Source organism: Pongo abelii, chromosome 3, assembly GCF_028885655.2.
Source record: "Pongo abelii isolate AG06213 chromosome 3, NHGRI_mPonAbe1-v2.0_pri, whole genome shotgun sequence".
Taxonomy (NCBI): Eukaryota; Metazoa; Chordata; class Mammalia; order Primates; family Hominidae; genus Pongo; species Pongo abelii.
In genome coordinates this window covers 57,460,601-57,475,893 of record NC_071988.2, presented here as the reverse complement: position 1 = coordinate 57,475,893, position 15,293 = coordinate 57,460,601, and the positions used below count along the sequence as shown (strand labels likewise).

The 15,293-nt window shown below is 32.7% G+C and overlaps 1 non-coding gene across 1 annotated transcript; it reads left to right on the top strand.

Moving 5' to 3' along the window:
- Positions 1 to 14,339: 14,339 nt before the first annotated feature.
- Positions 14,340 to 14,442, top strand: LOC112133213 (U6 spliceosomal RNA). Its single transcript, XR_002914897.1, has one exon. It is a non-coding gene; the product is annotated as a U6 spliceosomal RNA (small nuclear RNA).
- Positions 14,443 to 15,293: the final 851 nt, after the last annotated feature.

Genomic DNA, 15,293 nt, shown 5'->3' with positions numbered 1-15,293 from the left:
AATAGATCACATATATTGTCAAGTTTTTGCTTAAGCCCATCAGCAAAAGTGAAAAATATCTAGTGGATTAAACAACCACAATAATTAGCTCATGATAAACACTAGTATGTTAAATTATTTTTTTAATTATATTTTAATTATGAAAACTTATAAGAAGTTAGATTTTATTTTTAACTTAAACCTAGAGTAACTCTTTAATTGGCATCATATTTTAAAGTTATATTTAATTCTGGAGATAATTAAACACAATTTTTGTTTTCCATATCTAAGGTTGCTTGTACATAATGTTGTGTAAGATGAACTCATTTTAATTTAATTTAATTAAATTAATTAATTAATTTATTTATTTATTTATGAGACGAAGCCTCTGTCTGTCACCCAGGCTGGAGAGCAGTGGCAGGATCTTGGCTTACTGCAAGCCCTGCCTCCTGGGTTCAAGTGATTCTCCTGCCTCAGCCTCCCGAGTAGCTGGGACTACAGGCCCCCTCCACCACGCCCGGCTAATTTTGTGTATTTTCAGTTGAGACGGGGTTTCTCCGTGTTGGCCAGGATGGTCTCCATCTCCTGACCTCATGATCCACCAGCCTTGGCCTCCCAAAGTGCTGGGATTACAGGAGTGAGCCACCATGCCCAGCTGATAAACTCATTTTTTTTCTGTGGAGCTTCCAAAAAATATTCAAGGGAGCATCATTGCCTCCTTTAAAAAGTGTCATTCTTTTAAAAGGAGGCATCAAAATAGTTTTGATTTTGTAAATTTGAAAAATAACAGATCAGGATATATCAAACCTGTTAGATCTTTGATATTTCTGACTCTAAAAGAGACGAAGTTCATTTTCTTCATAGAATTGTAATTACATTCTCATTTTACAGATATGGAGTGCAAAGTGAGGGAATATTAAGTAATTTTTCTATGGCTAAACAACGAGTAAAGAGTGGGGCCAATTTGGATTAAAACAACCTAGTTCCAAGCTCTATGCCATTGGCTGCTATATATTATGCTGTCTTATATTTTGCAAGTTAAAAAAAAATTGAACTAGAGATATCAAGTGACTCATCAAATTCTATAGAGTAAGAAAGCAGCTTATTTGGTGCAACAAGTAATTTGGATCCTCTGTTAAGTGTAAATTTAAACCTAAACATGGTCAACCAGTACTGGATTTAGTATTATATATAACACTATATAGATGGTATCCATTAGCCAACATTTCTTTTTCATAAGAGTTTTCATAGTAATTAAGAAATATTTTAACAACATAATCCAAGTTTCTTTAGCACATTTTTTAAGAAATGAAGGATGGAGAAGTTGACAAAAAAAATAGACATAAAAATGATTCAATTCATTTAGCAACTATGAGAACAGATCATCTTTCTGGGAATACCTGACAAGGTGCCCCCAAAATCTTAGGTTCAAATTGTACTTATCTGTCAATTAAAACTGGAGCTGTCACCAGACAATGGTATTTCTTTCACATATTTGACAAGATACCAGATTTAGTTTACTTTATCAAAGTTCTAAATTGCCAAGTTAAACAATGTAATTTTGGTCTCCCAATGTAATTACACTGTATCTCACTACAGTCCCTGAAAGGAAAATCTTTCTTCCTCTCAAAAAAAGGTCTTTACAGAGCTTTACCCCTCTGGAAAAAAGAATGATACTAGTTTAAAAGTTTTATTTTTGCAATTGTCTCTTTTATCCTCAGTTGCATGGTAAACACCCACTGACAAATAAATAGTACTGGATGATTGTTCCTATTCCTACACAATAAACATGGTTTTTAAAAAGAGAAAAAAGGGCAATATTTATAAAGTATATGCATCTCCCTGATCCTAATCCCCTCCCCAAATGATTCCATAATCTAAGTCCAAATCCTGCTCTTTTCACTTTCACCTGCCTGTCAATTGTCAGTTTAAGTAAGTCTGCTATATATATTTTTTCTTTTCTTTCTATGAAAAATGGTAGAAATTTTCACATGACAGTAATTGCAGAAGCTTCACAGGGACTAATATTCAATGTGCTAGTTGAAGCAAGAAAGTCTGGATACAATTATTAAAGTCATTTCCCAGAGCACCACAGGTATCCTCTAAAGATGAGGGGGGAATAGATTTATTTATTGCTCTCATCAAAAACTTGAGTTTGATGAATAAACCAGTTTGCCTCCATGTGAAGCTCTCTTCCACATTAGATCAGCTTCTACCTACTCCATTGACTAAAAATAGGGAAGAAATTCTCTCTCCCCCTCCCTTCAGCTGAGCACTCAGCCCTCTCATAGTGCAATGCATCCATTAGATGTATACTCATTACTATTTGACATAGCTACAACAAATTAAAAACATGGTCTATATATTCTACTTTGTGAGCACAGCAAAATAAAAATTAAGGGTTCAACAGTAAATATGAAGTTAATACGAATAGGAGAAATTGACAGGTGGAGTTTTCAAGATCACAATGTGATGTTGAGTAGCTGGAGCTATGGAGATGGCAGTGGGTGGAGAGAAAGGTAGAGAGGGCAGATATACTGTGTTTTGATTTCTGTTCCATTCCAGTGAGTAAACAAAGCATTTTGAATATTCTAGGTGTTCTTGTGATTCTAAGTCACCTTATAAATTTCAAAAAAGATTTAAAATAAGATACATCTTATAGAAACTTCTCTACTTCAGAGAGTGTGCTGGCACATGAGACAAAACCAATGCAAAAAAAAAACAAAATCAACAAAATAAGTTACATATATTGACAAATATGTATTAAACCAGACTCAGCTTATGATTCAATTTCAAGTAAAAAAAATAAAATAACAGAATTAACATGAACTTATAATGATATATTATGTGTGGCTGGACGCGGTGGCTCACGCCTATAATCCCAGCACTCTGGGAGGCCTAGGCGGATGGATCACCTGAGATCAGCAGTTTGAGACCAGCCTGGCCAACATGGCAAAACCCTGTCTCTACTAAAAACACAAAAATTAGCCAGGAGTGGAGGCATGCACCTGTAGTCCCAGATACTTGGGAGGCTGAGGCAGGAGAATTACTTGAACCTGGTAGGCAGCAGTTGCAGTGAGCAAAGATCCTGTCATTGCACTCCAGCCTGGGTGACAGAGCAAGACTCTGTATAAAACAAAGAAAGAAAAGAAAGAAGGAAAGAAAAGAAAGAAAGAAAGAAAGAAAGAAAGAAAGAAAGAAAGAAAGAAAGAAAGAAAGAAAGAAGGAAAGAAAAGAAGGAAGCAAGGAAGGAGAAAGAAAGAAAGAAAGAAAAGAAAAGAAAAGAAAAAAGAAAATGAAGGAAGGAAAAGAAAAAATATATTGTGTGTCATTCTTGATTCATTTTCTTTCAATATAATGAGAAAATGTCCCGCTTATCATCACTTCTTCTTGAGTCATTAGCATCTAAAAAACAATAAATACCTATTCCTGGAGTTCACAAAATATAAAAAAAGCAATTGTATTTTTATTAAAATTTGACATAGATTAAAACTCTTTCAAATTTAATTACAACATTGGACCATGAAATTAATTTACTTGGTTTATTCTACGTCAGAGAATGCACAATTCCAAAGATACACGCTCTTTCCCCAGAAAGGGTGAAAAATAAATTTTCTATTTTCCCTTTATCCATTGTGTAAACTTTGAAGTAGACTCAAATCTCACTGCCTACACTGGTTACTTTTATTATTTCCACCATTACTTCTGCCAAGATTATTTATTTTCCTAGTTTTCTTGTTTGATTAGAAGGCAGATCTGTGTCAACGTGAGGAGCTGGTATGGTATTTGGAAAAGCACCAACTAATTGTAAAAATACCTGGTTTCTAGTCATGGCACTGGCTCCCAGAAGCTCAAATGCTGCCAGAATTCATCTAGTACATTTGCTATTTTCCAAGCACTTGGCAACATTCTTGAAACATATTAGCTACTCAATGAATATTCATCTGAAGGAATGAGAAAGGGAAGAAAAGAGTTGGAAGTAATGTAATGCTTTTGATAAATCCATTCTAGTTGAGAAGAAACAGAATGATAGAAAAATCATTCTAGAGACAAGTAAGTCATGGTAACTAATCTGTGATAAGAAAACAAATAAAGAAAAGAGGAATTAATATAGAATTAATAGGACAGGATATAATTTAGCAGGTAAGCAAGGTAGGCCGCCATTCATTGAAGACATATAAGTCACATATCCCCTGGCCTATTATAGCTCTTTAGAAGTCGGAAAGACAAATCATCTGATACTGAACTCATATCTCTCTCTTACCACATACCCAAATGTGTCCCTCCTTCTATTTTACCCATCCCAATAAATGACTCTATCATTCACATGGTTATGGTAGCTAGAAACTCTCCAGCCATCATTGTCACATCATCCTCTTTCAATTAACATGTCCAGTCTGCCACTAAAGCCTAATGATTTGACTTTCTATTATCTTCCAATATTCATTTCCCTAAATTTTCATGCATACTACTACCTATACCACCAATTTAGAAATTTATCTCCACTTAAAAAAAAGATTTCTGTGGATCCACTTTGGTCTTATTCTAATAATACTACACTCTCACAGTAGATAAAGCAATATTTTCATAGGTAAATCTAACTGTGTCAGCTTCCTGCCTTAAAATTCTCAGTGGCTTCTCATTTTTGTTCGTATAGTGAAAAAGGAATCTCTTTATGGTACTCTGCAAAGCCCTGCATGGTTTTCTTTTGGTTTCACGTCTAATGCACCCCCACTCCCACTCTCCTTTCTTTCTTTCCTATTTTTTTTAATATTATTATTTGAGACTGAGTTTCTCTCTATTGCCCAGGCCAGAATGCAGTGGCACGATCTTGTCTCACTGCAATCTCCACCTCTCAGTATCAAGGGATTCTCTTGCCTCAGCCTCTCAAGTAGCTGAGGTTACAGGTGCCCACCACCATGCCCAGTTAATTTTTGTATTTTTAGTAGAGATGGGGTTTCACCACATTGTCCAGGCTGGTCTCGAACTCCTCACCTCAGGTGATCTGCCCGCCTCGGCCTCCCAAAGTGCTGGGATTACAGACATGAGTCACCACGCCCGGCCTCCCACCCTCCTTTCTTTTCTCCAGTGTCACCTGCTTTATTTTATTTATCATCTGTTCAGCGCAGCTTCTTCTACAACAGAAAATATTTTTTTCTGCCTGACTGTAAATTTCTTTTTTCTTTCCCTGTCCCTCCCTTTTTGCTATAGTTACAGCATATCAAACCTATAATTCTCCATTCTATCATCTTCTTGTGAAAATCTTGAACAGTAATTCTCACCAAGTTCATTTTTGTTATCTATCCTTTAAAGAACTTACCATAGTTTCAGCTTCACATTTATTTGTATAATTGATTGATCATTGTCCATCATGCTCATTAAAATGCAATAGGACTAAAGATTGGAAACAAAATAAATGCAATAGGAGAGCACAGTCTATGTATCATTTTGGTCAAGATTTTGTCATGATTTTGTCTTTTATTCTGTATAGACTTCCTGGAACATATTAAGTTATCAAACTATGTCAATTGTAAACGATGAGAAAGAGGAAGGGAGAATGAAAGAAAGGGACACACCTAAGAACGTGAAGAGTGGGCTGGCAAGGGTGGGGTAGGGTTGTATGGCATTCAGTCCCTGAGGGACCTTAACATACTCACATGCACAAGAACTCGGCATATTTTCAGAATCAAAAACCAGATAACAGGAAAGAAGGGGCAGCATACAGGCTACACTTAGCATGACATGCAAGGATGAAGTCATTCAGGGCTTGATAATCACTAAAAATAAAGGTATTTAGCAGTGATTGGCTATTACATCATCCTGAAATGTTCCAAACCCTTCACATATACTAATCTATTTAATCATCTTCACAATCCTGTCTATTATATTTTATTATTATTCCCGTATGCTGATGAGAAAACTGAGGCACAGAGGACATAGTTATTTAATAGCTTAATTAAGATGCTACAACTAGCACAGAAATGAGCCAAAATTTAAAGCAAGTCAGTCTCACTACAAAGTCTGGGTACTTGAATGCCACACCAAAGAATTTGGATGTCACCATATTATTATAGAGTAGAACTATAATAGAAGAGCAATAGATCATTTCCTTCACCCAAAAATTTTTGAGTTTTAAAATAAATCCATGTATCTCAATATCATTTTGCTGCCTTTCACAAATATGTCAGTGTTTTGTCAGTCAAACCCATTATCTTCTTTTTCTTAAAATTTAAACTTTTGTTTTATTGTGATAAAAACACTTAATATGATGTGTACCCTCTTAAAAATGTTTAAGTATATGATGCAGCATTGTTAACTATAGATGCAATGTTGTACAACAGATCCCTAGAACTTATTCATCTTTTATAACAGAAACTTAATACTCACTGAATGACAAATCTCATTTTTCTTTCCCCATAGCTCTTAAGAACCACCATTCTTTGCTCTGTTTCCAGGAATTTGTCTATATTAGATACCTTATATAAGTGGAATCATGAAGCTTTTGTCTTTCTGAGACTGGCCAATAGTGGCCATCAGAAAGCAAATCTCTTAACTAAGCTCACTTCTGCAGAGATTAAGGACTACGCTTCTCAGGAAAAGGTATATGCCCCTCTTCTTCATGCGGGTCTTCTGGAACCCTGTACATTCCAAAGGCGTTTCCCCTTAAAATTTAGAAGGGTTCATGGTGATGTAGAACAACCTCTAGCAAAAAGCTGGTAATACTGCTTTTTAAAGCTAGCAATTAATAGAAAGGATGGGGGACGCTGAATAATTCTGGAGTTTAGGATAACTTTATCTTTTGTTTTCTATAGCTTCAAGGAAAGTAAAAGCCACACTTGAATGTCATCCATATGTTCCTAAAAATGTTTATCTAACACAGTATCATTTCCAAGAAAAGTTCATTCTAAACAGTATAGGCAGGCCTCAACTAAATTTGTTTGTAGCCATTTTTTTTAAATAATCAGAAAGAGAAAAAAGCTGACAGAGAGTAATTTAGTAAGCCATTAGGGTGGAATGGGAAACGAATCAGAACTAAAACAATGCCTACCCTTCTTCATAAACATTCACACACTTACATGGAAGACAAAACACAAAATAAATATGTGCATAGTATTTTAACTTTAAAAAGTATAGGGATATATAGATAAGTTATGTGAAAGAAGATAATACATCTAATCTTTGCTGATGCTCAATAACTATAAATAAAAGTATAAATGTGTACATGATGGATGAATGCATAGAAGATATTTTTCTTCTATATAAAAATAAACCTCTTTAAAAATGTTTGTGTGCAAAATTCAGAACATATTATATACAAAATAGTTATTAAAATATGAGGATAATCTCACTAAGATAAAATAAGTTCTATTTTTATTCAGTTTGTTTATATATTGTAACCAGTGATTTGTCCTAGCTTTCAAGATACAACTTAGAAACACTTAGAACCCTATAAAACATTTTTAAGATAAAAACTATTCAAATTAGAGGATGTTAATTGTTATTCAAATTATTGTTACCTAATTCATTTATTATTTGATTTAAAATTCCCTGAGGACAGATGCAGCATTGTATAGATATTATTTAAATCAAACAATAGTAAAAGTTGAACACAAGTTTCACCAAATCTGATGTATTTCAATTAAAAAAAACACAGAAATTCAAAAAATTTGTCACATATGTACATTAAGGAACAAAAAGGAACTATAATGAGGGCACGAAGTCCTTCTAGATAATTTTATAAGTTGTTAATAGAAAGGAGAAAAAAATAAAGTCATTTTTGTATTAGAGTACTTGAGAGAACTTTGGAAAAATTTGTATTCCTAAGGCAGTTTTCACAGAGCATCAGATGGTGCCCTTGACAAAGATTGACGTCTTAAATGAGAAAGTTATAGAGCAAGTAGAGTAATTCAAGTCCAATAAATCACCAGGACCATATGGTATATATCCAAGATTTCTGAAGGAAATAGTGTGAAATTTCATAGATACAAGGGGAAAAAAGCATGAAATATAGCCTTAATTGTAGCATCTGCTTTTAAAGATTGGAAGACTACTAATTTGGTACACAGTATACGAAAGGAAAATATCTAGAAGAGGATCAAATAAAAAAATTCAATGCTTTCTGCTTGTACATGTGATATTGAGTAACCTTGTACATTTCTGTACTGTATTCTTCTCACTTTATCTTTCCTGGATTTCTTATTTAATAAAGCTTTTCTGTCATCTCTCTTCCTAATCTTGGCTATTTTTCAACTACATACTACTTAATAAGCCAGTGGTTGACATCCCTGGATATTGAAATTCATTTTCACTTGTCAAGCCAAAAACAGGTTAATTAGTAGTGTTATCACCCTGGTTCTTTCTCAGAAAATTTGCAGTGTTTCTTTTTCTTTTGTTTCTTTCTCTCTCTCTCTCTCTCTTTCTCATGGTGGTTGTGTTGTTGTTTTGTTCTGTTTACATGAAGATAAATTGAAATATTCTATTTTTCATACAGAATTGATATTGCTATATTTTGTTTTTCAGCCATTAACTCATTCTGTTGGATTATATGTGTTAATCAATAAATCTGTCAAGTTATCATTTGAGAGTGTAAAAAATTAAATAAATTTGTTTACTTTTTATTAATGTATCAGATACATACAGAAAAATGTACTAATAATAATTGCTTAAACTCAATGGACTTCTACACATACATGTACTAATATGTGACCTCCAGCTAAATAATCATAAAACACATGGTATCAAGAAGTCTCTTTACCCTCTGCCAATCAGTATATTCTCAAAGGTAATGACTATTCTGAATTCTACTATCCTAAATTAGTATTCTGTTCTTTGATTTCAAATACATATAATAATATTGACTATTGTCTGGCTCCTTTTGCTCCAAATAATGTCTGTGGGATTCATCAATGCTATAGTATCTATTAATAGGTTAATCTTATTTTATTTATAGGTAGAATTCATTTTATAAAAATATAGTAATTTATCCACTGTCTTATTGATGGAAATTTGAGCTGTTTCCAGTTTTTGTCTCAACTGTTAATGAGCAATAAATATTTTGTATTCATGTCTTCTAGTAAACATATGCACCATTTTTACTTGATTATAAACTTAAGAATAAAATTGTTAGTAATAGTGTAAACATTTAATTAAATTAAGTAAATAATACCAAACTGTGTTCCAACGTCTTAATATCATTAACACTGAAATAGTAATATATATCTGAGTTCAGTTGTTTCACATGGTCATCAACACTTGGTATCATCAGTCTTCTCATTTTTAGGCATTAAGCGAGTAGTGGTATCTCATTGTGGAATTAATTTACATTTTATTGAGGAGTAATTATGTTAATACATTTTATTACGTTTATTCACTATTTGATTATGACTCTTTGTAAAAATACGTATTAAGTTTTTGCTCATTAAAAAAAATCAAGAGTTTTATCTTTCTCTGATTCCTAGAAAAACATTACTTATTCTAGATTGGGTAACTTGTTGAATTTATCATCTATTTATCAATTTATTCATTTGTATATAGATGTCATAAATTTTATTGAAGTTCAGTGAAGGTTTTTTATGTTTGTGCTTTTGGAATCTTGTTTAAAAAATCTTTGCTTGCATTAAGATCATATAAATATTTGCCTATAATTTAATCCAAAAGTTTTATTGTCTTACACTTCACATTTAGGACTATGATTCTTCTCTAAATATTTTTGAGTAAAGGGCTAATGTTTACATTTTTTTCAAACAGAAGTCAATATTTTTCTGCAATAGTTATTTGAAATACCAATTTACCTCACTGAATTTCATTGACAACTTTGCAGTCAGTCAAACTGACCTGAACTTTCTGTAATGTTCTATTATTCTGTTGCTTACCCTGTGCCGTAGGAAGAAATTTAAGGTCATAGCTTAGAACCTCCTGAGGGTGCATAAGAACCTTCTAACTACTATAGTGGCATCATCAAAGATTACTCAAAAATAACAACACACACACACACACACACACAAACACGTACAATGAAAGAGAAAGATTGAGAGGAAAGAAAAACTTAAAGCAGTCATAGAGAAAATACTTGTCAGTTTTTATCAACCATATGAAGACAAATAGTAAAGATTTGTTTTCCATAATTCAGCCACAGAGAATTTTTAAAGCATCTGTCAGACAACGATAATCTTTTGGTTGAACACTACTGGCATTTTTCATTGCATTTAGTTGCCCAACAGTTTACCACGACCTTTTAGATCCTACATATTGTGGGTTATGACAAAATCTGCAACCTCGCCTCAGGCCACCTTCTTATGGTTCTTGTTTTAATCTGTTGTCTCCTGCTATAACAGAATACCTGAGACTGGGTAATTGATAAGAAATAGAAATGTATCTCTTACAGTTCAAGAGGCAGAGAAGTTCAAGATTAAGGGGCAAGAGTCTTGTGAGGACCTTCTTGCTGTATTGTTCCTTGTCAGACGGTACAAGAGAGAAGGGCAGAGAAACGGCAAGATAGAGATAAAAGGAGACCAAATTTATCCTTCAATAAAAATCTGCTATCTTGGATAATGAACCTAATCATAAAATAATGGCATTAATTCATCCATGAAAATAGAGCCCTCATGGCCAAAATGCCTCTTAAAGGTCTTATGTCCTACTACTCTCATAATGGCAAATAAATTTCAACATGAGTTTGAGAAGGGACAAACATACAAACCATAGCAGCTCTCAATGCCAAACCACACTAGATTTTTCCAACAGGCTGGTGTTGTTCTATCTTAGTCTTTGAAATTCCTATTGCATTTGGGATACTAATTCCCAGATTTTTGCTTTGCTAAGTATTTTCTAACATTCTGGTGTCATACTACATTTCCAACTCTGATATATCATGAATCATCAAATTTAAAATGCCCCACCTCACTTGACCTACCCCAACCAATTTCTATTATATCCTCCCATTTTATTTTATTAAAGCATTTGCCAATCTCTGAAAGACTCTCATTTATGTATCTGCTTTACAATCAATTATATATTTGTTTATTAATGTCTGCTTGTTTTCTACTAATATGCATTAGTTTATACTTTTTATATAAATTAATTTTATTTAAGTATATTAATATTGGTCACAAGTCATATTTATTGACAATTTATATCTTTCATCAAGCTCTAAAAATATAATGGAGACTGTAACACAGTGAATGATATAGGATTGAACTATTTTAATAAAAAGATAGTATATTTCATTCTAAAATACACAGAGAGGTGAAAAATAAATTAAACATAGAGGGTTTCTGATCATTTTAGGCTTAGGCTGACTATGCAGAAAACTCTTGGAGTCTTCCTACTAGACAACTTGACACTATGTAAAATAATAAAGGCAAGTATCAATCCAGAATTTTTAACTCTTATAAAATGACAATAAATCATATAATAGCTAAGGATTGTTGTTTGTTTACTTTTTAGAGCATGAATGTTTATGTGCATGTGTTGGGGGGGCAGGTGGGTGTTTTATTCCTTTCACATTCTAGGCTCCTTTGGAACAAGCTTTTTTTTTTTTTTTTTTTTAGCAATTGCTCAAAAAACATTCCTTGAAGTTATAAGTCAATTGGAATTTTAATCTAAGTGAATAAACTAATTATTTAACATGCTTGTTTCCACACACTGTAAGTTCACAAATTGCCAAAAAATAAAAACCTGTGTAATTATTTGTCAGCACTTTATACTCACCCATTTTTGTTCTGTCATAAAATAATCATATACTGATTTTCCATAATTTTTAGGGATTGTAACTAGACTCATTTTAATTCTCATCATCAAAATATTCAAATATTCTACTTCTTTCCTAAAGATTTGTGCTAAAATTCTTAAAGGCCCACGTGGCAAAGAAAAGGCAATATACTGTACAGAAAATAACATTACTAAGATGAACGAGAGAATAATTGCCTTAGTTTTCTTAACTATAAAGATGAAGTATCGACCTCTCTCTCTCCAGTCAATCACAACTCTAACTCTCCATAATTTTATGTATTAAAAATGAATAATATATACTAATGTGCTTCATAATTAGGATGAAATATTACCCTGTACTAACAGGAACAGTACTAGTGGCTTCAAATCTCCTCTTCTCCTTAGCATGGAGAAGTCTGGTGTTCCTCCAAAAATGGCTGCTACTTGCTGCCTGGAATACAAATGTCCAGTAGTGAACAAATGTAGATGGTCCCTAAACTAAAATTTTGGCAATGGTAGAGTCAGTGACAAAAGGTACATGTTTTCAGCAACAGTAGCGTCTTCTCTGGCAACAACAGAAATAAGTCAATTAGGTCCTTAGCGGTTTCTACTCACACAGGGAAACTGAGGAGCCTCTGGCAAAAACAGAGGGTATTATAGCCAGCCAAGAAGAGAGAAAATCTTACAAGATTGTGCAGGAAGAAACAGAGAAAGATAAGCCATTTGTTTTGGTGTGAAAGAGTTGAAACCCAATAGCAAGGGAAATGAAGCTAAGATGTGTGAAAGGAAGAATTTTATTCTGCCAACATCCAAAATGTGATGAACAGTAACAACCAAGAATATCAGCAAGGAACTGTTCTCCAGATGCAATAAGAAAGAAAAGTCAGCTAGGGCTACAATCATTTTAAGACAGAAGGTTTTTATTTTTTCTATCCATTTTCAATAACAATTAAGCTTTCTGAGCAACAGCAGTAAGCATTGGAAAACTTTTTTTAAAAAAATGGGAAAGTATCAGTTTATCTTTTCAGGTAATAAGCATGCTATCAGGAAATTGAAAAGTTTTTGTCTGATCTTTCAAGCTAAGAACTTTGGATAATATAATTTTTGTGTTTTCTTAGCAATGAGTTTTCTTGACTCTTATAATACAGAGTATACTAGTAAGAGTATGAAATGCCTGCATAACACAATTCATTTTGAATTGTGAAAAGAATGTAACTAACTCATTTTGATTCTTTTTTAAATATGTTAAACAAAGTCTCCAGTGATCTTAATAAAAAAGAATAAGGTAGCTCCAGGTCACTCAGAGAGAAATCTCTAAGTTGAGCTTGTTCCATTAAAACCTAAAAATCTGCTTTCCTTTAGCAGTTTGGTCAGTGCCTCCTTTTAGATCATGGTGTCCCTTTTGGATATTTTTTAAAGTTTAGAAAATAAATATAAGGAAAGGAAGAGTTTATCCTTTTCTAAAAATTGAGTATTATAAATAGCTCACACAGGGAATTCCTACGATGCTTAAATATTTATTAATAAATTTGTTTAAAAATTGTGATTGAATAAGCTGTCCCTTAACATAAGTAGTTCTAGAAAAAAGTGAAAAATAGAATAATTAAAAATACTACATATATATAGAAACCTTGCAGCTAGGAAAATCTTTGACTTTGTTTTTTTTTGACATACAGTTAGGCAAACCAAATATTCTTAACCTAGATATTCTGAAAAGCCAAGGATCTCTATGATGAAAGTCATCTTTCTCTAAACATGCCCTTTGGCTAGTCCGAGTGCGGTGGTGATTACAATTGATTGATCACAACAAGTTACAGATACCTTTGTTCCTTCTTCACTCTCACCACTTCATTTGACTAGTCTTAAAAAATAACTAAATTAGCGAATAAATTTTTTATTCTCTCCAAATATATATCTAATGGGAAATTTTCTCCTTGTTATCAGTGAGAGGCACTGTAATGTAGAAAAAAAAACATTCATTTGGGCTTATATTCCAGATCTGTTATTATACAAAATAAGTTATAGTTGATCCTGTATTACTTCATCAGTACAAACAGAAAAACTAATCCGGCACTTAGGTGATAATACATTTTTTAAGGATATGGTATGATGGAAGTCAAAAGTCAGTTATCAAAAATATTTTTCTGATTCTTTTTTGTATACCTAATAAAGTAAAAGCAATAATCTTTTTACAAGTCAGAAAATGTATATTAAAAGGAAGAACGAGTTATAAAAACTGAATTAAGAGGCCATATGAGAGAGCTAAAGTAAGTTAGAGATTATCTAGCGTTAAACACAAGTCACAGATGTGATAACTGGGCCTAGAAGAAGGAATCATTTTATTAGGGTCATGTTATATAATAATGGCAGAAATGGAGTTACATCATGGTCTTCCAATGATTCCATCAATTAAAGCTTATTCCACTTGCCTTCTGAATATCATCATTAATATCAGTAACTACTGATTGAACGCAGAAAATATGAAGTCACAGAGCTAACAACTAGAGATTTGATAATGACTGCAGGGATTTCAGTCCTGCTGTAAATGAGTTTATACTATCTGGAGTAGGAGATGAAGGAGTAAAAAGGCAATCATTATATAATAAAATAAGCTTTAAAAATATAAAGAAATTAAAACTATGTTACATTGTACTCATTTTGGCAGCATATACTAAAATTGGAAAAATACAAAGAAGATTAGTATGGACCATGAACAAAGATGACACGTAACTTTGCGAACCATTCCATATTTTTTGATAATAAAAACACTCAACAAACTATGAATAAAAGGGAACATCTTCAACCAGGCGAAGGGCATCTACAAAAACCCACACTAACATTGAATTTAATGGTGACGCTTTCCCATGAAAATCAGGAATCAGACAAAGACGTTTTCTCTTACAGCTTTGATCAACATTTTCCTGAAGAGTGTAGCTTGGGAGATTATGCAAGAAAAATAAATAAAAGGCATGCAGATTGGAAAGAAAGATATTAAACTATTCTTATTTGTAGACGTCATGATGATGTATATAAGAAAATTTTAAGCAGCCAATAAAAATACTATAAGTGAGTTCAGCAGGTTTCAAGATACAAGATCAATATACAAAAATGAACTGTATTTCTAAATACATGTAATGAAAACTCCAAAAATGAAATGAAGAAAGCAATTTCATTTACAATAGTATCAGAATAAAATGTATAGAAAAATATTTAACAAAAGACGTGCAAAACCTATACTCTGAACAAAGTATAAAACATTGCCAAAACAAATTAAGAATCTAAATTATTTCTAAAAATTTTGTGTTCATACATTGAAAGATTTAGCATTAAGATGGCAATACTCTTAATTGATATATAGGTTCAATGAAACCTTTATCAGAATCCCTGCTTTGTTACTTGTAGAAATTGACAAGTTGATTCAGAAATTTTATGGAATTGCTAGTGACCCAGAATAGACAAAACAATCTTGGAAATTAAAACAAAAATACACCAGAAGGATTCATCTTCCTAATTCCAAAACTTACTATGAAACAATGGTAATCTAGATACTGTAGTACCAGCATATGGATAGACATGTAAATCAATAGAATAGAAATGAGAGTCCA